Below are 23,947 nucleotides of genomic sequence, written 5' to 3'. Positions count from 1 at the left end.
CCCTTCACCCGAGGTAGGCACGGCTCTTGGAGCGGGAGATGGGTTTCCCATGCAGCTTCGTGGGCATGGCCTACTCATTGTGAGAGTTTCCTGGGGCCAGGGCTGGGTTTGTTTACACCTCTCTGTTCCCCGCAGGGCCTGGCATATAGCAGGTGCTCATTAAACAGAGGCAGAAAGAATCAGGGCACTCATGGGTCATTGAATTGATAATTGATCATCACGTCTTCTGGGGACAACCCAGTGGACAGAGCAGAAGCTTGACATGTTTGTCAACTGAACAAGAGGAAAACATTGGCATATTTTTCAAAGAGGCTTCTCTCGCACTCTGGCCTGTTGCCTGTTACCCCCTCTGGAGGTTTTGGGGGACTTCTCCTTGCATCACTTAGTCTCAATGTTCATCCAGCTATACGAATAAAATCAAACTTTCCTCTGTTTTTCTGTTATATGTGGCAAAGAATACTAGCTGACTCCAATATCTTCTTACACGAAAAGAGGATTTTTAGCTGATTCATGATGTTTAGCTAAAAACTGTAGTTGGTGTGGTTATATGACCAAGCTGGTGAAAGTTAATCGGGGTTATGACTTTCCCTCTGGTGGGAATGCAGTGGTGATGGTAGGAGCTGAGCAGCCATCCTGGATCATGAGGTGGTGTCACAAAGGAAGATGGGGAAGGCACAAAAGAGAGGGAACCCCTGTCTCTGCACCATGAAGCCGCCTTCTGTGTTCTGGATAGCTTATATGTAGACTGTTACATGAGAGAGAAGTACATTTTCCATCATTCTGCTAACACCAGGCATGCCCATCTCTTATCTCATGCACTGCATTGTGCAAAAAGGATAAGATAGATCTTCATCCACTGTGGGGGGTATGTTTGGGATAGTTTGACTTAAGATAAAGGCCCTGGGACTTATGTTTGGGGAAGCACCTGGAAGAGAGAGGCAGTCATCTAGCATCCAGAGAAGTAGACACTGGGCGTAGTGAGGGGCTCTTGGGACCACCAAGCAGGGAAGGGGCCATTGGCATTAAGACGCTGGAACCATCAAAACAGAGGTTTCCATGAGACTCGAACTGAAAGGCACAAAGTGCTCTGAACCACCGGTGCTGCTTTGTGGCTGTGCTGTTTCTCCCTCAGCCCTGGCCTGGGCCAGGAACCCAGCATGCATTATCTCTTATCCTGCTAATGTTAGGTCACGTCCACTTTACAGTGAGGATGCTGAGGTCCAGAGAACTTACGCAATCTGATCAGGTTTCCAACAGGTAGGGGACAGAGCTGGGATATCCCAGTGCGTGTGACCACAAAGCCTGCTCCCTCCTCTCTGAGTCACGCCGCCCAGGGGGGTGCAGGTGGGGGAGTGGGGACCCGGGTGGCTGTGGTCCTCAGGCCCTAGGAATAGCCCTGGCTCCTGTTCTTCTATCCCACTGGGGGACCTCCAGGATGCAGGGGTGGGGCAAATGTTTAAGGAGTGCTGGAACCAGGGCACCCCAGCTTGTCCATTCCTGGGGGCCAGCCTGGGGCCCGTGGCAAGTGGAGGGGACGGTCATTTCTGAGCAGTACGAAGTTGACATCAGCCTTTCCCAGGATACACTCAAGGCTTGTATGTCCACGCTGGAGGTGGTTCTCACCCAGGGTTTCTCAGCCTCGGCACAATTGATACTTGGGGCTGGATCATTCCTTGTCGTGGGGCCGCCCTGGGTGTTGTAGGATGTTACTTTCCAGATGGGGAAACTGAGGCCCATGGGACAGGGTTTACCCATAGTTTCTCAGTGTCCAGTGGAGCAGGTACTGGGGGTGCCCTGCCTACACCCTTCGGCCATGCAGGTCCAGCACCCACCTAGTGCCCTGCACCCCTTCATTGCCTCCCGGACTGAGCAAGGGGGCTCCAAGCACCGGGAAGTAATGATTGCCCCAGGGGCCACCCTCAGCAGCCAGGTCCTGCCTCAGGTCATGAACACCCCGGCCCCCTCGCCCTGAGTGGGGGATACCCCGGCCCCTCGCCCTGAGTGGGGGACACCCCGGCCCCTCGCCCTGAGTGGGGGACACCCCGTCCCCCTCGCCCTGGGTGGGGGACACCCCGGCCCCTCGCCCTGAGTGGGCCAGACACCCTTTAGCCACCCGCCAACCCCTCCCTACACCCCACGCAGCCCCAACCCTGGCAATGACTAATCTGCTTCCTGTTTCTATGGATTTGCCAGTTCTGGTTCCCTCATATAAATAGAATCATACGAACCTGTCCCTTTGCGTCAGGCTTCTTTCACTCAGCATCATATTTTCAAGGTTCATCCATGCGTTTGGTATCAGAGTGTCAGCCCTTTTTGTGGCCGAATCACCTTATGCTCTGTGGAGAGACTGCATTTTGTTCATCCATTCATCACTTGGTGGCCATTTGGTTTGTTTCTACTTTTTGGCTATTGTGAATAATGCTACTATGACAATTTGTGTACAGGTTTGTGCCTGAGCATATATTTTCATCTCTTTTGGGTATACACCCAGGAGCAGAATTGCTGGGTCATATGGTAACTCTACTTTTAACGTTTCGTAAAAATGTCAGAAGTCCTACTGAATTAAAAACAAACAACTTCCCGTGGAAGGAGAACATACATGCAGAAAAGTGCAAACTCACAAATGCCCCACTTGATGCATTTTCTCCAGTCGAGCGTTGTCATGTAGCAAGCAGCACTGCAGCCCCCCAGAGCTCTCATTGGGGTCCCTCCCAGTCCTGCTTGCTCAAAGGTAACTGCTGTCCTACCGGCCAACACACAGCTTCCTTCTCCTCTCTGGCTTTTAATATTCTCCTCCTAGGCAGGAGGCTGAGCAGCTCATGTTCCTGGACCCCCCTCCCGCTCGGTCCTCGAGAATCAGAGGCCTCGCTTCCCCAACCCCCAGCTCCTAGCAATGCCTCAGTGTTGTTCCCCAATTTTTCTCCATTTGTCTTAGTGGGAAGAGCCAGACAAGTTTCAAGAAGGAAAGTGACTTCCGCCTCGCCACCCAGGAGCCCTTTTTCTGATTCCATGCCCTGAAGGCGGGGGCGAGAAGGCCAGGCAGAGAGGGCAGCCTTCAGCAGGGACGTGCCATCTGAAGAAAGCACCTTCCTAAGGAGGGGCTCTGCAGAGCTGCCCCCTCCCAGCCCTCTGAGCCTTCCTCCCAACTGGGAGTTTTAGGCGATTTCCGGAGGTTGCAGAACCAGGGATACATTTTCTAGAGTCCTCGGTTTCGACTTTGGTTTGTGCACTCAACCTGAAACCAAAAGCTGGGGCTTGGGTCCAGCCGCTGCTTCTCTTGGCTGGGATATCGGGGCCCTGGTCAGTTAGAACAGATCTTCAAAGCTGACATTTGGGTCCCTGGCCTGAGAGGGGCTGTCTTAGTTTTCCAGGGCTGCCAAGACATAGCACCGCAAACTGGCAGGCTGTTCTGGAGGCTGGAAGTCCAAAATCTGTAGGGGAGAATCTTTCCCTGCTTCTTCATAGCTTCTGATGGGTTGCCGGCCATCCGTGGACTTCAGGTTCTGGGTCAGTTGACCTGTCTGTCTGTCTGTCTGTGTCCAGTTCTCCCCAGTCATGTTGGCTCAGGGCCCACCCTACTCCAGGTTGGCCTTATCTTAACTAGTCACATCTTCAAAGACTCTATTTCCAAATAAAGTCACGTCACCAGGCAGAGGGCAGGAGATGCCTGGGATCCACCCCAAGAGAGTTTGATGGAATTGCTGGGTGTGAGGCCTGGGCACTAGATCTTTTAAAAACTCCCCAGGGTGAACATCTCCCTGGCAACGTGGGACATGACTCCCAGGGATGAGCCTGGCCCTGGTACTGTGGGATCAACAATGCCATCCTGACCAAAGGGAGGAAAGAAATGTAATAAAATTCGGTATCAGGGCAGGCCGTGGCAGAGTTCTCAACTGCCATGCCAGAGACCTGGGTTCGATTCCTGGTGCCTGCCCATGCAAAAAAAAATAAAATAAAATACAGACAAAATAAGGTATCAGTGGCTAAGAGAGTACCAATAGAGTCGAGAGGCCATTCTGGAGGCTACTCTTCCAAAAGCTTCATGAGGATATTGCTAACTGCCACAGTTTGCCAAACCCCAACCAAAACCATTCCTGTTAACCCTGAAGAACATCTAGGGCTCTATCTGAGATTCTACAAAAGTTTCATGCACTGAGATTACTTTCCAGAAATCTACAACCTCCAGATGGTTCCTAGGCCAGCTAATCTCCAGAACATTGACCAGTTCTACCCCCCATCCCATATTGTCAACACCCATTTTCAACACAAAAAATGTTAAAATGGGTATAGTCCAAATATCCCTAAAGATTGGGAGAAGGATGAAAGGAGAAGGAGTTAGAACAGAGAAAATAGGACTTAAATGAGTATGACTGCTGAATCATTATATTGGTATTTCTTTCAGTCTCCAGCATCTTCGAGTAGCTTGAAGGGAAAACCTGAAATTGTGGGATTGTAACTCCTACAAAATTCTGAAATCTGCTCTATAAGCATTTGTCACAATATACTTTGAAATGTATTGATTTTTTTTGTATATATGTTATATTTCATAACAAAATGTTTAAGAAAAATACCCTGTAGATCTTAATAAGGAGCCAGGCATTAAATAATGGATCTAAGAATCATGGATCTAAGAATCATGGATCTAAGAATCATGGATCTAAGTCAGTATTTCTCCACCTCGGCACCTACTGACATTTTGAGCTTGATAATTCTCTGTAATGCTGGGGGGAGGGGAGAGGAGGGCTTTCCTATGCCTTGTAGAGTGTTTAGCCTCTACCCATTACATGCTGGTAGCACCACCAGTCCCAGCTGGTGGTAGAAATGAGTGCAGCTGGCATGTGAGAGGCAATAGGGAGTGGTGGGGATTGTGTCCAACTATAGAGGCCATACCCTTTGTGAGAACATTCCTTTCCACATTAAAAATAATTCATTTTGCATGACAACCCCAAGCAGGGGCCGAATTTGCCCCACAGAATGCCGGTTGGCTGCCTCTGCTGCACATTTTTGCTGACTGAAGAACAGCGGGCAGTAGATGAAGCTGTTTTTCGATGAGAGGAATTGGGCTTGGCTGGAGTGTGGGTGAATCTTTGTTCCACACACAGTACAAATTTGGAGAAGCAGGTCAGTGCATTTATCTGGAAAGGAGAACTCACCCCTGTGTTTCTCCATCTTGGGAGGAAGTACCATGTGAAAAAAAAACTGTTATGCTGAAACACTTTTTCCTAAAATGTTTTGGATACTTTGAATTATCTCCTAGATGATGCACAAAGGACTCTGGGCAGAGCCTGGGTTAGAGGCAGGAGAAATGCAAGGGCTGAGTCAGCCCAAGGCAGGGGCTCATCCCCAGCCCACCCTTCTCAGGATCATCCACTGTAGTTGACCTTCAGACACATTTATTATAACTCACTCTGGAGGTGGTAGCTTCAAATGAGCACTCATTGAGTGCCTGCTGAATGAAGAATGCTTTGGAGGCAGGGGCAGGGGAAGAGAAAAGGCACATGCATTTGTGCAGGTCAAATGCTGTGCTGGGATTAGAGTTATGACATGGCTTTTGCGATTTTTTGCCATGAGACCATGAGTAAGTGACTTTACCTCTCTGAGCCTCAGGTTTCCTCTTTGTGAAATGGGGTTGAGGCGAATTCAAGTGTAAAAATCTACATGACTGTGTGTTCTAAAATCATAAAGGCCAGGAAGCCCCAGGTATTGTCATCACCGCTGGGCAAAACCTGAAATCTGATTCAAACCTGAAGCATGATTCAAAATTCACATGGGGTGAATGTCATTCAGTGTCAAGTGAAGTATCAGAAACGTAATCCTTAAGAGAGAGCGTGAAGTATACAGAAAGGCTGGAAGTTTGGGTTTGAATTTCTGCTTTGCTTCTGTGACTTGCACAAAGAGCTGAATCCTTCTACAACTCTGGTTCCTCATTTGTAAAAGAGAGATCAAAATATCTACCTGGCAGGATCCTTTTGAGAAAATAATAATAATAAAATACGAGTGTGTATTGAACACTTACTAAGGGCTACACTCAAGTATTCCATATGCCATGTCTCATTTTAGCCCCATGGTAAACCTAAGAGGTAAGGATTTATTCTTTCATTTCACAGAGGAGACTCAGAGAAGTTGACCAACATGCCCTCACATCTTGCAGGCGGTCTGCCAGGTTCCCAAATGCATGGTCTGTGAAGACACTTGTGAGATGTCAAGGCCTGACAAAGCTTCAAGGTCGCTGGTGTGATGTCAGGTCACAAAATGGATTAGGGGCATTGATGAGTGGAGAGGAAAGGTGAGGCAACTCCGGATGGTGCACTGACCAACGGAGGAAGGGGCAGTTAGCAAGCCCTGGATGTGGGCCTGAAAGAAGATTGTCTCCAACTGGAGAATACTGGAAAGAAGGTTGAGATGAATCGAGGTGGTGTTAAAATGGTAAGTGGGAGGAGATTATAAAAAACAACCATAATAGTGTCAACAACAATTTTAAAAAATGGATAAATCAGAGTTTTTCAAAGTTTTAAAAACTTTTTTCCATCAAAGGACACCATTGAAGAAAATGAAAAGACAACCCACAGAATTATAGAAAGTATTTGAAAATCATATATCTGATAAGGGTTTAATATCACAATTTATAAAGAACTCCTACAACTCAATGACAAAAAGACAAATAACCCTATTTAAAAATGGGCAAAGGGCTTGGACGGGCAAAGGGCTTGGACAGGCATTTCTCCAAAGAAGGCGTACAAATGGCCAATAAGCTCATGGAGAGACGCTCAACTCCATTAACCCTTAGAGGAATGCAAATCAAAACCACAATGAGATGCCACTTTGCATGCACTAGGATGGCTTTTGGAGTAATGAAAATGTTCTAAAATTGATTGTGGTGATGAACGTGCAACTAAGATGGCTTTTACCAACAAAATGGAAGATAATAAGTGTTGGGAAGGATGCAGAGAAATGTGGAGACCTCATTAAGTGCTGATGGGAATATAAAGCTGTGCAGCTGTTGAGGAAAACAGTTTGGCAGTTCCTCAAAAAGTTAAACATAGAATTACCATGTGACCCAGCAATTCTGCTCCTAGGTCTACACCCAAAAGAATCGAAAGCAGGGACTCCAACAGATACTTGTCCACCAAAGTATCCTTATCATTGCATCAGCCATCAGCCATCAGCCATCAGCATTACTCACAAGAGTCAAAAGGTGGAAACAACCCAAATGTCCACCCACAGATGAATGGCTAAAGAAAATGAGGCATATCAGTATAACGCAATATTATCCCGTTGTGAAAAGGACTGAGGTTCTGTTACGTGCTACGAAATGGATGAACCTTGAAAGCATTATGCTGAATGAAAGAAGCCAGGCACAAAAGGGCAAATACTGTCTGAGTCCATAGAGGAACTATTTAGAATGGGCAAGGTCGTAAAGACAGAAAGTAGATGAGAGGTTACCAGGGGCTGGAGGGAGGAGGGAATGGGGAGTTATTGCTTAATGGGTAGTGTTTTTGTTTGGGGTGATGTAATATTTTGGTCATGGATAGTGGCAGTGGTTGCCCAGCATTGTGAATGTGTCTGATGTCCCTGGATTGTCGTGTGTTGGGCAGTATCCCTGGCCTCTGCCCACTTGACTCCAGTAGCACCACCAATCAATTATAATGGCTACGCAATCACCGATTCGGTTATCCCCACAAGGCTGTTAGGCGAGAAATGGATACGAAAGCTTCTTGTCAAGTGAATTTCACCCTTCCCTGGTTAGACAGGCATCGTATGCATGGGTAATGTGGTTTCTGCTTTATTTCAAAAGACTCAGCTTCGTGGTCACCCTCTAAAATTGCAAGTGTTAAGAGGGGTGCAATTTTGGGGGTGAGCAAATTGACAATAGCTATCGACATCTAGGAATTTAGTTTATGGGAATATAGCAATAAATCCAGGCATGGCAGCATTGTTTGTGACAAACTAGATCAATGAAAATGCCTGTCATTAAGGGAAGCTGATTAAATAAGTGATACATTGATTATACACAATATTATACAGCTACTGAAAAGGGTGAAGGAAATTTGCATGCACTGACATACACGGATGCAAAACACATTAAAGGAAAAATTTGAAAAGCAGGTTGCAGAACAGTTTGTATAGGACAATGCCAGGAAATTTCCCCTAGGGAGAGGGGCAAAGAGTGAATAGAGTTGGAGAGCAGAATTTATTTTTACCAGTTGAATGCGATTCCGTACAATTTGAGATTTCTACATAAATGTGAATTACTCTTTTTTGGGGGGGGTCATTCTTATCATTATCATTCCTTTATCATTATTAATTAATGTTCTTTCCCTTTTTCATCTTTCAATAAACCTTTTATTTTAGAATAGTTTACAGAAAAAGAGAGCAGAGAATACCCCATACCCAGTTTCCCTTACTACTACCTCTTATATCAGTATGGCACCTTTGTTACAATTAATGAACCAACATGATGCATTATTATTAACTAAATATACTATATTATAATATATACTAAATATAAAATAATATAATAAAGCCTACGCTTTACACACGTTTCTTTAGTTTTTAACCCAATGTCCTCTTTCTGTTTCAGGATCCAATTATTACATTTAGTCGCCCTATCTCCTTAAGCTTCTCTTGACTGTGAATTACTTTTTAAAATTTTTCTCACATTTTATTTTGAAATAATAATAGACTCACCAGAAGTTGCAAAAACAGTATTAAGTGGTATGAGGCACCCTTCCCCAGCTTCCCCCGTGTTTTGTCAGATCACTGCTATGTATCATCGGAACCAGGAAATGGATTTTGGCCCTATAGAATGAAATAGACACAGGCCTTACTCAGTTTTTACCTGCACTTGGGTTTTCGTGTGTTTCTTGCATGTGTTCATCCACTTTTTAAAACATTCTTCAATGTGAAATATAACATATATGCAAAAAAGTGATAAATTTCAAAGTACATTTTAACAAGTAGCTATAGAACGAATGTCAAAGTACAGTATGGGTTATATTTTCATAATTTCAGGCTTTTCCTTCAAGCTTCTCTAATACACTGGAGACTAAAAAGAAATATCAATATAATTATTCAGTAGTCATACTCATTTGTTAAATCCTATCTTTTCTGTTACAACTCTTCCCTCTCATTTGAGCGTTCTCCCAATCTTTAGGCATATTTGGGCAATGATCATTCCAACTTCTTCACATTGAAAAAGGGTGTCGATGTTATAGGGTAGTGGGATGCCACTGGTTAATGTTCTTGGAGAGGCTGGTACTTCTGGTTTTGGGGCTTATCTGACATAGGAACAATCTGCAAGTCTTAGGTTTCTGAAAAATAGACTTAGTGAGTGAAACTTTTATAGAATCTCAGAGATCTGGGCATTCTTTAGGGTTTTCAGGAATACTGTTGATTGGGGCTTGGCCTATTTGGCATTTTGCAATCTCTAGCTGAAGCTTACATCAAAGTAACCTTCAGAATACTGACTCTATTTGAAGTCTCTTGGCCATGGCAATCTTACCTTTCTTTACCCCCTTTGGTCAGGAAGGCACTGCCAATCCCATGATGCCAGAACCAGGCTCATCATGTTCCACGTTGCCAGGGAGATTTACATCCCTGGAAGTCATGTCCCACATAACAGGGAGGGTAGTGAGTTTATTTGAAGAGTTGGACTTAGAGAGAAAGAGAGCCACATCTGAGCAATAAAAGAGGTTCTCTGGAAGTGACTCATAGGCATAATTATAGGTAAGCTTAGCTTCCCTGTTACGGAAATAAGTTTCATAAGAGCAAACCTCAAGATCGAGGACTTGCCCTATTAACTTGGGAGTCATTACTGCTCAAGAGAGTATCAGGAATTCCCCAGGTGGGGAAGTTTAATAGAACCATATTTTTTCTCCAGTTCTCAAAGGAGGACTTTGCAAATACTTTTTTATTAACCGCCCCCCCCCCCCCAGCATATACTGGAATGTATCCAGGTATTACATTAAACTATATAGACTTACAAGATCTCATATATATTATTATATTATATATTCTGATTCACCTTAGTCCCAACCAGTTCAGCTTTGTTCATATCTCTGATTAAAGTCTGATCTCTTTTCAGCTTTTTTAACAGTTGCTATATGGAGTAATGGTGACTTTCAGAGCTGCAGAGCTCTAACTCTCAGTCTCAGTTGTCAAACAGGTATCCAAAGTTCCAGAAAAATACCAGGTTATACACATTGAGCACAGCATCTCAGAATTTAGAAATAACACTTACAACTCAGGAATAAATATGACTGCTGTACAAGCTTGCAATCCAGGCCCTAATTTTCTTATAAGTATTTTCTAAACGAGACATATGATATTTGTCCTTATGTTTCTGCCTTATTTTGCTTAACATAATGTCCTCAGGGTTATTTCACCTTGTTGCATGCCTCACAACTTCATTTCTTTCTGTAGCCATATAATATTCCATCATATATATGTACACCACAGTTCACCCTTCTGCTCTTCAGTCGATGGACACTTCAGTCACCTCCATCTATTGGACATGGTGAATACTGCCTCCATAAGCATCAGTATGCAAATGTCTACCCGAGTCCCTGCTTTCAGTTCTTCTGAGTGCACTCAGTTTTTAAAATTAATGTTTTAAAGCTAGTTAATAATTTAGATAGGTCCGTGGCCCCACTTCCTCAGGCAGAGTAGCTTAAGCACAGAATGAATGTGCTCTCTCTAGAGAGTTCAAACTCTTGGTTGTTTCTATGATGATTCCACCAATCTCATTTCAGTAGGTCTGAAGGAGAAAAGGAGGTGAGAGCAGTGTAGAGAATCAATAGCTCTGCTTTGCAGATGGTGTTGTGAGACCCCAGGGGGAGAAAGGAAACTCTTAACCCTTTCACTAAGACTGAACCTGCAGGGTGGGGACAGTTGCTTCTTGGAGACAGGGGCCCATGGAGGTGACTTTGCCCCCATCCAGGCTTTTCCAAACTTATCACATCTGAAATTCCCTAAGCCACACATCATTGATTAGGGAGGCCAGGAGACTGCCCAAGTTAATAGAAAACAGTCCTCTTCTGGTAATGAAATCTTTGGGGACTGGCTTCACATCCTCTGTGGGACTGTCATTGCAACTGAAACTCAAGCCATAGCCACCTCCAGAGGAGACATCAACAACCTCATTCTTCTCAGGGTTTCGCTATGCCAGGACTAAATTAGAGAACCAATCTTCTATTTTCCTTATTCATTTCTTCATTCATTCATTCAGTCAATCATTTGTTTATTCATTAAATATTTACCAGAGGCTTAGTCTGTGCCAGGTCTTATGCTAGGCATTAGGGGGAAAAAGATTCAGAAGATCCTTTCCCAGTCCATAAGGAGCTTGCAATCCAGTGAGGGAGACAGGTATTTAAATAAGTAATTATACAGTCCTTGGAAGGATTTCGTGAAAATCCATTATCTGATCCTCCATTCCCCATCCCATGATGAGATTGTCCAGGAAAGCAAAAGTCATCATTACAGGATGATTTTTGTAAAATATTTGTTTAGTTCTCATGCAAACACCCCTTTCTGCTGAACATAACTGTCAGTCCCTTTCCATAATACCAACTCCCTCTTTGTGCTGGCCACCAGTCTCCTAGTGTTTGTGTCCATTTGCCAAGTGAATAAGCCACCCTTAAAAGCTTACAGGTTGTCCTGAAACTAATGAAAATGATGTTGGAGAACTATTCAATGCAGCCCCAGAGATAATGATAAATGAAAGTCTGGCAAACTTGGATCAGGAAACAACTGAAGAAGAGAAAAGTGACAAGAAGAAGACTGGAAGGTACTTAAAAGAGAATAATTTGATTTAGAAAAGACGAAGAAAGGCCCATTGGGAAACTGATCCTCTCTGACACTTTTGCAAAAATGATTCTGTGTGATCATGATGTGAAGTTTATAGAAAAAGCTGTCATACATGTTTTCAAATATGCATTCAAAATCTGTCAGGAAATTATGCCCCCCCAAAAAAAAAAAAGAAAAGAAATCAATCCTGGCTTCATTTTCTGTTCATTCTAAGAATTAGCACTCAGTTGCAAATTACAATTTTGTTACCTAATGATGGAATAAGTTTCATTAAGTTTTGTTTCATTTAGTTTGTTTTTTTTAGATAGAGTCTTAATTAAACCTTCTTTTTTTAAAAAAAAACATTTATTATGAAATTTTAAGTCCCATTATAAGTAGATTCACTTCAGCTAACTTTCTTTAATACCAATAATTCTCAAAGATTAAAAATTTCCTGCCAAGATATTATAGGTCAAAAGACACAATGACCAAGTCTACCTGAGGTAGTTAGGGAAGTCTTCCATTAAGAAACAGTTGTGGGGCGGGCCACAGTGGCTCAGCAGGCAAGAATGCTCGCCTGCCAAGCCAGAGAACCTGGGTTTGATTCCCGGTGCCTGCATGTGTAAAAAAAAAGAAAAAAAAATGCATACAGATGCAATTAGAAAATTAGTTAAACAAACAAACAAAACAAAACAAAAAAAGAAACAGTAGTGCTGGGTATTGAAGGATGTGTAGGAGTTTATCAAGTACAGAAGAGAGGAAAAGGTATGCATTTGAGATACTGTGAGCCGGCAGCTGTTATGGCCGGAGTACCATAGAGTGGGGTGAGGGCAATGCCACATGATAAGAAAATGAGGTTATGGAAGAGGAAAAGAACATTACAGAAGAGCTGACACTTCATCTTGAGGGAAATGGGAGCCACTAGAGAGTTTTGAGCTGAGGAAATGTGATCAAGTTTGCAATTTAGAAAAATTGCATCTATTTGCTGTGGGAGGAGGGACTGGAGGTGGTGAGGCTGAAAGGTAGGAAAACAGATATCAGAGAGTGGGACTCACGCCAATGTAAGGTGTTAATAATAGGGTGGTGTATTAGTTTGTTAAAGCTACCAGAATGCAATATGCCAGAGATGGAGTGGCTTTTAAAAAGGGAATTTGTTAAGTTACAAGTTTATAGTTCTAAGGCCATAAAAATGCCCGAACATTCTTTGATTCAAGAAAGGCTGATGTTGTCACATGGGAAGGCACGTGACTGCCATCTACTTGTCCTTGTTCCTGGTTCTATTGTTTCCAACTCCTGATCCCAGTGGTTTCCTCTCTAAGCATCTGTGGGATTTCACTTAGCTCCTCCTGGACACAACTCTGGGTTCTGTCTTGCTTAGCATCTCATGAGAAGGCACATGGCAATGTCTGCTATGCTCTGCATCCTCAAACATCCGTGTCTAAGCATCTGCTCTCTCTGTCACACTGCAAGCATCTCCAAATGTCTGCAACTCTGCAGCTCAGATGCAACAGTTCTCCAAGCATCTGCATCTGAGGTTTCTCCTAAATGTTTCCCCTTTAAAGGGCTCCAGTAAGCTAATCAAAACCCACCTGAAATGGGCAGAGTCATATCTCCATCTCATCAAAAGGCCACACCCAACATTGGTTGTCACTCCCCATGGAAACAAGCCAATCAAAGTTTCCATTCAACAATACTGAATGAGGGTTAAAAGAAATATGGCTGTTCCCACAAGAGTGGATCAGGAAAAAGGACATGGCTTTTCTGGGATACATGACAGCTTCAAACCAGCACATTCCACCCTCTGGATCCCCAAAAGACATGTCCTTTCCATATAAAAAATACATTCATTCCATCACAATATCACAAAAGTTTTTAAACCATTTCAGTAGCAATACAAATGCAATACAAAGTCAGAAACAGCACAAAATCTCATCAAAGTCAATTACAGCTATGGTCTGTCCTAAGGCAAAAAATTCTCCTCTGGCTGTTGATTTGTGAGACTCAGAACAAGTTGTCTGCATCCTTTATATGTATATATATATGTGGATAGATAGATAGATAGATGATAGATAGATAGATAGATAGATAGATAGATAGATAGATAGATAGATAGATAGATAGAAAGGAGGAACGGTCATAACAATACATGTTCCTATTGCCATAGGGAAAATCAGAAGGAAAGCAGGGGTCACTGGACCCAAACAGTTCCAAAACCTGCAGGGTAAACTCCTTTAAATTTCAAAGTTTGGGAGTCATTCATCCTTGGGGCTTTAGAAAGCGGCAGCCCCACCCTTTCCAAGGGCTTACACAGTAGCCCTGCTCCCTGCAAATGCTGAGGTGAGGGTATCAGCATTGGGGTGCATCATGAGGACCACCTATTTCTCCAATTCACCCTCTTCAAACATCATGGCAGTACCCAAGATCTCTGCCATCTCTGGGGCACATGCTCAACTCCCCAGAACAATGGAGTGATTGCCAGCCTCTCCCCAGACCCTGGCTTATGTACTCCACTTTCTTCAAGGCCTGGGGCACTGAAACTCTTGCTGAACATCTATATGGAAAGCCCACCCTCTGCTTCTGGGGCCAACTCACCCTTTCCACATGCATAGATGTATCTGCTCTCCTGGTCCAAAATTTCTTGCCTCCAGACTTTAGCTTCCATGGCTCTGCCTCCGAGGTGATTTTTCCTCCAATTTATCCGTTGAAGCCCAGACTTACAGTGATTGTGTTCATACAGATCTTGCAAGAAATTTGTTGATTGTCCATGTAGCACACAGGGATCAAAGCCATCAGAAAACAGGGCTTTCCACACATCCTTTTTAGATCACTCCATCTCCAGTCGTGGCTTTTTCTGAAACTGTTTCCACGTTTGGTTAAATCCTCACGTGGGTACTAGCATCTAGGGTCCTACTTCCTGGGAGCCCAGAATTTTCCAGATCATCAATTTCTGTTTTCTTTGTACCCAGGAGCTCAGTTCTCAACTTATCTTTTTCCTGTTGCATTTTCCTATAAGCTGCAAGGAGAAACCAGGCTGCATTTTCCACATTCAGTTTGGAAATTTCTTCTACTAAGTATCCAAGTTCATCATTTTCAAATCCTGCCTTCCATATAATACCAGCCACTTTAAAACAAGATGTGCCTTCCTTCCAGTTTGTCATAACACATGCATCATTTCTAAGAATTCATTGGAAGTATCTTTAGACTCCATATCTCTACCAACAATCTCTTCAAAAGAATCCAGGCCTTTCCTATTCACCGCCTCACAATTCCTCCAGAATCTTCCCCTTATCCACGTAAAAAGCCATTCCAACATGTTTGGAATTTGCAACCTGCAGCATCCTACTTCTCTGATACCAAAATCTATTTCCTCTCTAAGCATCATTGGGTCTTCACTTAGCTTCACCAGGACACAACTCTGGGTTCTGGTTTGCTTGGCATCTCATGGGAAGTCACATAGCGATGCCTGCTGGGCTCTGCCCCCCCCCCCCAAAACCCCCACCCCAGCCAAAACATCTCTGTCTAGGCATCTGCTCTCTCTATTGGAGTGCCAAGCATCTCCAAATGTCTGCCACACTGTTGGCCCTAATGCAACAGTTCTCCAAGTGTCTGCATCTGAGGTTTCTCCAAAAGGTTTCCCCCATTAAGGGACTCCAGCAAACTAATCAAGACCCACCTGGAGCGGATGGAGTCACAACTCCAACTAATCAAAAGTCACACCCATCTTTGGCTGTGTCACATCTCCATGGAAACAATCCAATCAAAGTTTCCACCCTATAATATTGAATGAGGCTTAAAAGAAACACAGCTGCCCCCACAAGTTTGGATCAGGAAAAAGAACATGTCCTCTTTAGGGTTCATAACAGCTTCAAAATGGCACAAATGGTATATGGGAATCCTGTATCTTACACACAATTGTTCTTTAAAACCACGCCTTCTCTAATAAAAAGAAAAAAGGATTTGGGCTCTAGATTGTGGAGTCAGGCTCCACCACTGACTAGTTTTGGGACTCTCACAAACCTCAGCTTTTTCAAGTGTTAAATAGAAATGATAGCAGTACCTGCCTCCTAGGATTGTCAGGAGAGGGGTATTAACTATCAAATAATGTTTCCATGGAGATGTGACACAGCCAAAGGTGGGTGTGACTTTTTATTAGTTGGAGTTATGACTCCATCCGCTCCAGGTGGGTCTTGATTAGTTTGCTGGAGTCCCTTAACGGGGGAAACCTTTTGGAGAAACCTCAGATGCAGATAAGCTGCTAGAATAAACTGCTAGAATAAGACTACATAGGAGGGTAGGTTCAGATGAGAGATGATGGGGAGGGTTGAATTAAGGGGTATAACAGACTAGATGGAGACAGACTGCAGAAATAATCAAACCATATAATTTTTCTATATAATAGATTATAATCAAACCATTATAATAATATATAATCAACCATATAAACAAGCACCCATATAATAGAACAACCTGGGAACAGATTACCTGTAGAGGAGGACCTGGTGAAGGCAGGAGACGAACTCCAGCCTCCAGCTCGGTTTCTTTGGTAGAGGGAATGCCATTTGTTGACTTTTTACCTGTAGAGGAGGACCTGGTGAAGGCAGGAGACGAACTCCAGCCTCCAGCTCGGTTTCTTTGGTAGAGGGAATGCCATTTGTTGACTTGGGGACCCCAGAGGGTGGAGAAGGTTTGGAGCTGGCAGTTTTGGCTTTGAGAATGTACAGAAGAAAGGGATGGCACATTGAAGATAGGTAGCATCATATTTATATCAGTAGTGCTTTTATTAAAGCAAGCTTGTCATAAACAGCTGCAGAAAGAAACAGCAACTCTAGCAGCTCTCTCAACTATTAGAAATTTTAATTTTTACATGGGCAGGCACTGGGAATCGAACCCGGGTCTCTGGCATGGCAGGTGAGAACTTTGCCACTGAGCCACCATTGCACTGTCCTCAACTATTAGAAATTATGCCACGGTTTTATAGTCTGAGGAACAAGGGACTTTGTTCAAGAAGGAAGAGGACTAAGAAAAGATTCTAGTGAATTTCACAGACCTTGACTCCATTTACATATTGAGAGTAATGAAGACACTTCTAGTTCTGACACAACAGAGGATTAGCTACTCCAATGATATTGCTCACAGAAGCGACCAAAATGCATAGAACAGTAAAATACCTGAAAGGATCATTTAAGCACATTGCTGAGCTGGTGCAAAAGTAAGGAATCCACAGAGGCCCCAGGGACCAGAAGTCATGGAAGCTGGCGGTGAACACACATCAGTCACTCTTCCCTGACGTTTCTACCAAACACTTGTGAACTTGAGCTTCCCTTTGATGGCTGCAGAGAGTGAGAATGAATGGGCAGACAAAGCCAAGAACCCAGGCCAGGAGGGGAACTGAGCAGTTGACCCCCACATAGAGCTGGGACCTCAAAGGACTACACTCTGTGTTGTTAGCACAAGGGAAGAGTAAACCTTGCCAGGCAGAAGAAACTACTTTGAAATTTGCCTGCCTCAATCTTAGGGCTAAGTGTAGGGGAAGGAAAAAGATCCCACCTAAAAATCTGTAATCACTTGGGGATCTTCGCTCAGGTTTCATGCAACCTAATAATAAAAAAGTTGCAAGCCAATAATTTAATTATAAAAGACTACAGGTTGGTAATAGGGTTTCTAGGGATTCGCAGAATGTGAACTCGACTTCCCTCTACAAGCAACTAACTTTACAAGGAAACTCAAAGATTGCCTCTGATAAGGTTTTAAGGAAGCGAATAGCTCACAGTCAAAAAATCATATGCAAAACCATGAGAATGGAAATGAGTAGAAACAACAGACAACAGAAATAGACCCAAAGATCCCAGATCCCAGAATACAAATCCCACCACATTTGAAATAATTGATGTGCTGGAGCCAACTCACACCACTTGAGAGCCAATGGTACATATTTTCTCAACCTTATGGTCAGTGACTTCGTGTTGGTGCTGGGAGTATTGACACCATGGGAGTGAGCAAGCACAATAAATCAAGGCTTTTTTTTTTTTTAAAGAAAGCTGATGGTTAAACATCTGCTAGAACACCACTGAATATTTCTTAAAAGAGAAAGAGAAGCTTAGACGTAAAATCAGAGAACAAGAGACAATAAAGAACAACTGAGCATATTTCATGAAGCACCTAATAGAACTTGTAGAAATGAAAAATATGATAACTAAAAATTGAGATTCAGTAGGTAGATTAAACAGTAGACCAACATAGTTTCTGATTCACAAATTCTAAAGGAATTAGTAAACCAGAAAAATATATTTGAGAAAACAAATCTGCGTGCATCCAGAGAAACAAAAAGGAGGATTGAAAAGACATGTTGACTTCCGGGTCAAGATGGCAGCTTAACAACGTGAGCATTTTAGTTCGTCCTTCAGAACAACTACTAAATAACCAGAAACAGTACAGAACAGCTCCTGGGGCCACGTCAGTGACCAGACACACAGCGTACCCCAGTCTGGACCAGCTGGACCGGCTGCGAGCACCACCCAGAACCGTGAGTTCCCAAAGCTGTGGTGGCCAGCACCCCTCCCCCACAGGCTGCTTCCCAGAGGGGAAAGAAAAGGACTTTACCAGCAGCAGGAACTGGGCACAATCAAACACCAGTTGTGGAACTAATTAACAAATTCTAACTACTAAAAATAGGCCCCCAGCTTAAGTGAACCTGATCAAAGCGGAGGTTGCTCATTTTTGCCCTAGTGCCAAGGGGGCAGGACTGACAGAAAGAGGGGGGGGGGGGGAAAGAAGGAAAGAGAGGTTTTTGTGGCTGTGTATCTACAAAGGCTTGACTGCCTTTGGATACAGCGGCAGGACTTTTCAGGCTGCAACTGCCCCAGGCATAGGCAGAAGTGAGCTCTTTTGGGGGCCTGTCTGGAGCTTGTGCCTTCCCCAGGGGAGGGGTGAAGCCCCACCCAGGTGGAATCCCTCCATCAAGGAATTCAGACACCAAGGCTTGGTAATTTGAAGCCATTAAAACCAGCCTACAACCTCTCCTCTGTCTCCACCATGCCCCCAGCAGGGAGAGTCTGTCAAAGTTAAAGGTACCACATCATCTTACGCTGGTGGGACCTGCAGGCAGACAAGCGCTACATACTGGGCAGGATAAGAAAAACAGAGTCCAGAGACTTCACAGGAAAGTCTTTCAACCTGCTGAGTCTCACCCTCAGGGAAAACCGACGCAGGTGACTCTTTCCTCCTGATAGGAGGCCAGTTTGGTCTGGGAAAATCTGGCTGGGGTCTATAATATCTAAGTAGACCCTCCTAAGTGTGTGTGTGGGAAAGGCACCACACAAGCAGGGCAAGAAACAAGAAAACAAGAACTGAAAAATTCTCCTCTGTTAAACAAAACTTAAGCTAAAGGCCCAGATAAAGCTGAACGGAATGTCAAAGAACAGATAGACAACAAATTCATCCAGCAAGAAAACCCTAGATAAAAGAAGTGAAAGCAATCTCCAGAATAAACTAATTAAAGTAATTAAATGCCTAGACACCAGCAAAAAAAACAAATCACACTAGGAAAACTGAAGATATGGCCCAGTCAAAGGAACAAACCAACAATTCAAATGACATACAGGAGCTGAAACAATTAATTCAGAATGTATGAACAGACATGGAAAACCTCATCAAAAACCAAATCAATGGATTGAGGGAGGATATAAAGAAGGCAAGGAAAGAATAAAAAGAAGAAACTGAAAGTCTGAAAAAACAAATCACAGAACTTAAGAGAATGAAAGACATAGCAGAAGAGATGAAAAAAACAATGGAAACCTACAATGGTAGATTTCGAGAGACAGAACATAGGATTTCTGAACTGGAGGACGGAACATCTGAAATCCGACAAGAAACAGAAACTATAGGAAAAAACATGGAAAAATATGAGCAGGGACTCAGGGAACTGAAAGACAAAATGAAGCACACGAATATACGTGTTGTGGGTGTCCCAAAAGGAGAAGAGAAGGGAAAAGGAGGAGAAAAACTAATGGAGGAAATTATCACTGAAAATTTGCCCAACTCTTATGAAAGACTTAAAATTACAGATCCAAGAAGTGCAGTGTACCCCAAAGAGAATAGATCCAAATAGACATACTCCAAGACATTTACTAATCAGAATGTCAGAGGTCAAAGAGAAAGAGAGGATCTTGAAAGCAGCAAGAGAAAAGCAATCCATCACATACAAGGGGAGCCCAATAAGACTATGCGCAGATCTCTCAGCAGAAACCATGGAGGCGAGAAGACAGTGGGATAATATATTTAAATTATTAAAAGAGAAAAACTGCCAACCAAGAATTCTATATCCAGCAAAATTGTCCTTCAAAAATGAGGGAGAAATTAAAACATTTTCAGACAAAAAAATCACTGAGAGAATTTGTGACCAAGAGACCAGCTCTGCAAGAAATACTAAAGGGAACACACTAGTGACAGGTATGAAAACAGAAGAGAGAGGTGTGAAGAAGAGTGTAGAAAGGAAGAGTATGAGTAAAGGTAAAAAGAAGGAAAATTAGATATGACATATAAAATCCAGAAGGCAAAATAGTAGAAGAAAGTACTACCCATGCAGTAATAACACTGAATGTTAATGGATTAAACTCTCCAATCAAAAGACATAGTCTGGCAGAATGGATTAAAAAACAGGACCCATCTATATGCTGTCTCTACTCAAAGGACACGAGGCCAAGGACACAAATGGACATTTACACACCAATGTTTATAGCAGCATTATTAACAATTACCAAGAGATGGAAACAGCCAAAATGTCCATCAACAGGCATTTGGCTAAACAAACTGTGACATTTACATAAGATGGAATATTATGCAGCTGTTAAGACAGAATAAAGTTATGAAGTATATAACAACATGAATGGACCTTGAGGACATTATGCTGAGTGTGATTAGCAAGAAACAAAAGGACAAATACTGTATGGTCTCACTGATATGAACTGACATTAGTGAATAAACTTGGAATATTTCCTTGGTAACAAAGACCATCAGAAGATAGAAATAGGGTAAGATATTGGGTAATTGGAGCTGAAGGGATACAGATTATGCAACAGGACTGAATATAAAAACTCAGAAATGGACAGCACAATATTACCTAACTGTAATACAATTATGTTAAAACACTGAATGAAACTGCATATGAGAATTATAGAGGGAGGAGGGCTGGGGCATAAATGAAATCACAAAGAAAGATAGACAATAAAGATTGAGATGGTGTAATCTAGGAATGCCTAGAGTGTATAATGATAGTGACTAAATGTACAATTTTAAAAAATGTTTTTGCATGAGGAAGAACAAAGGAATGTCATTACTGCAGTGTGCTGAAAATAGATGGTAATTAATATTTTAAAATTTCAACTAATGTGTGAGACTAAAGCAAAAAATGTTTATTTGGTACAAATCTATACTTTGACTAGTGCATCTCCTAATACAACTTATGTAGATAGTTGATTGAACACCTTAAGTACATGGAACTTTGTGTAGGACATGAGATTTTGTTGGTTTGTCCAGGTGATGCCCTGATGAATCCCAGAGTGATTTGATCAGTGAGTGGAAAAGTATTTGCAAAGAATGGTGAGAAAGGGGGAAAACTCAACTTCCCCAAGTTGAATTCTTGATATTTTCACAAGCAGTGTGGACAACCGAAGCTATAGACTGAGCCCCCAGTCAGTGTGGACAACCGAAGCTATAGACTGAGCCCCCAGTCTTGGGGTTTGTTCATATGAAACTTAACCCCACAGGGGATGGGTCAAGCCTACTTAAAATTAAGCCTAAGAGTCACCCCCAAGAGAACCTCTTCTGTTGCTCAGATGTGGCCTCTCTCTCCAGACAACACAACAAGCAGACTCACCACCCTCCCCCTGTCTACATGGGACATGACTACCAGGGGTGTGGATCTTCCTGGCAGCGTGGGACAGAAATCCCAGAATGAGCTGAGATTCAGCATTAAGGGATTGAGAAAACCTTCTCGACCAAAAGGGGGAAGAGTGAAATGAGACAAAGAGTCAATGGCTGAGAGATTCCAAACAGAGTCGAGAGGTTATCCTGGAGGTTATTCTTATGCATTAAGTAGATATCACCTTGTTAGTCAAGATGTAATGGAGAGGCTGGAAGGAACTGCCTGAAAATGTAGAGCTGTGTTCCAGTAGCCATGTTTCTTGATGATGATTGTATAATGATACAGCTTTCACAATGTGACTGTGTGATTGTGAAAACCTTGTGTCTGATGCTCCTTTTATCTACCTTGTCAACAGATGAGAGGAACATATGGAATAAAAATAAATAATAGGGGGAACAAATGTTAAAATAGATTTAGTTTGAAATGCTAGTGATCAATGAAAGGGATCAGTAAGGGGTATGGCATGTAAATTTTTTTTTCTGTTTGTTATACTTTTCTGTTGTCTTCTTATTTCTTTTTCTGAATTGATGCTAATGTTCTGGGAAATGATCATGATGATGAATATGCAACTATGTGATAATATTGTGAATTGCTGAGTGTATGTGTTGGGAATGTTTGTGTTTCTTGTAATTTTTTTTAATTAATAAAAAATTAAAAAAAAATAAAAGATATGTTGAGACATGGAAAGTGAATAAGGTCCAACATAAAAAGAATTGGTGTTTTAGAAGAAAACAATAGAGAAAATAGAAAGGAGGTAATAATATTCAAAGATATAATGGCTGAGAAATTTCCAAAAGTGTTAGAAGACATCAGTTCTTTTATATAGGAGTCTTACTGAATCACAGACAGGAAGAATACAAGGAAGTTACAGCAGAGCAAGGCAAAAGAGAAAATCTTTAAAACATTTTCAAAACAAAAAAGGGCAGATCTGCCAAGAAAAATATTAATCCTGTAGAAAGGAGGCCATAAAAGAGTAAGAATATACTACTGGGAGAAACTAATTGTCAATTTAGAATTTTGTAACCACCAAAATGATCTTTCAAGAGAAAAGCCTAACTGCAGATATTTTCAGACAAAACCAGAAAACGTTTATCATAAAAAAAACCTTATTGTAAAGAATACTTCAGGAAAAAGGAAAATAATTACAACTGGAAGGCCTTTGATTCAAGGATGAATCATGAGCAAGAGTATCAGTAAATATATAGGTAATCTGAGATATTGATTATGAAATAATAAATATAATGCCTATTGGTGAAAGGTAGGGCAGAACTAAATTATGGAATCATAATATATAATAGACTGTATCTATTAGTGATTGATGTTAAAATATTTTCAGGTCCTTATATACCAATAGGGAGGGAATGATTGGTGCTAAAGTATTTTTCAGTCCTTATTTATTTGGGAAAAGGTAAAATTATGTATTAGGTTTGGACTTTGTTAAGTATGTATGCTATATAGCTAGGAATGACCGCCAAAATAATAGATATAGAGTGTATAACTTCCAAATTAATTCCAGAATGTGGAATGAGAAATAGAAGGAAGACAAAAAAAAAACACCTATCTCAATCTAAAAGAAGGAATGAAAAGAGGTGGGCAGGAGAAGGGGAAAAAAGTAGGACAAATAGTCAAAGGAAGGTAAAAAGATACCAGGTGTGCTGGTTTGAAAGGATTCTGTGCCCTAGAAAAGCCATGTTTTCATCCTGAGCCATCTTGTGGAGGCCGCTGTTTCTTTTCATCTCTATTCAGCACTGTAGGTTGGAAACTTGATTAGATTTTCTCCAGAGAAATGCGACTCACCCGATTGTGGATATTGACCTTTGATTAGAGGGAGATGTGGCTCCACCCATCCCAGGTGGTCTTGACTGGTTTACTGGAATCCTTTAAAAGTGGAAGCATTTTCAAAACAGCCATGAGAACCACCAGAGCCCACGCAGCCAGAGCCCTTTGGCGATGAAGAAGGAAAACGCCCCGGCAGGTGCTTCATGGAACAAGAAGGGTGGAGAGAAAGCTAGCTGATGTCGCCTTGTTCGCCATGTGCCTTTCCAGTTGAGAGAGAAACCCTGAACGTCATCGGCCTTCTTGAACCAAGGTGTTCTTGAACCCTGGATGCCTTCAATTGGACATTTCTATAGCCTTGCTCTACTTTGGACGTTTTCACAGCCTAGAACTGTAAACTTACAATTCAATAAATTCTCCTTCTTAAAAGCTGTTCTGTTTCTGGTATATCGCATTCTGGCAGCT

The 23,947-nt window shown here is 42.4% G+C and overlaps 1 long non-coding RNA gene across 4 annotated transcripts in view; it reads right to left on the bottom strand.

Annotated features, from left to right (window-relative positions):
- Nucleotides 1-23,947, bottom strand: part of LOC143666799 (uncharacterized) — a 42,215-nt gene that overhangs the window by 4,273 nt on the left and 13,995 nt on the right. For all 4 annotated transcript variants that reach the window (XR_013167730.1, XR_013167729.1, XR_013167732.1 and 1 more), the window contains one exon: nt 8,689-8,799. This is a non-coding gene — a long non-coding RNA (uncharacterized LOC143666799). The remainder of the gene's footprint in view (nt 1-8,688; nt 8,800-23,947) is intronic.

This window comes from Tamandua tetradactyla, chromosome 23 (genome assembly GCF_023851605.1).
Source record: "Tamandua tetradactyla isolate mTamTet1 chromosome 23, mTamTet1.pri, whole genome shotgun sequence".
Taxonomy (NCBI): Eukaryota; Metazoa; Chordata; class Mammalia; order Pilosa; family Myrmecophagidae; genus Tamandua; species Tamandua tetradactyla.
This window is presented reverse-complemented; position numbering and strand designations above follow the sequence as displayed.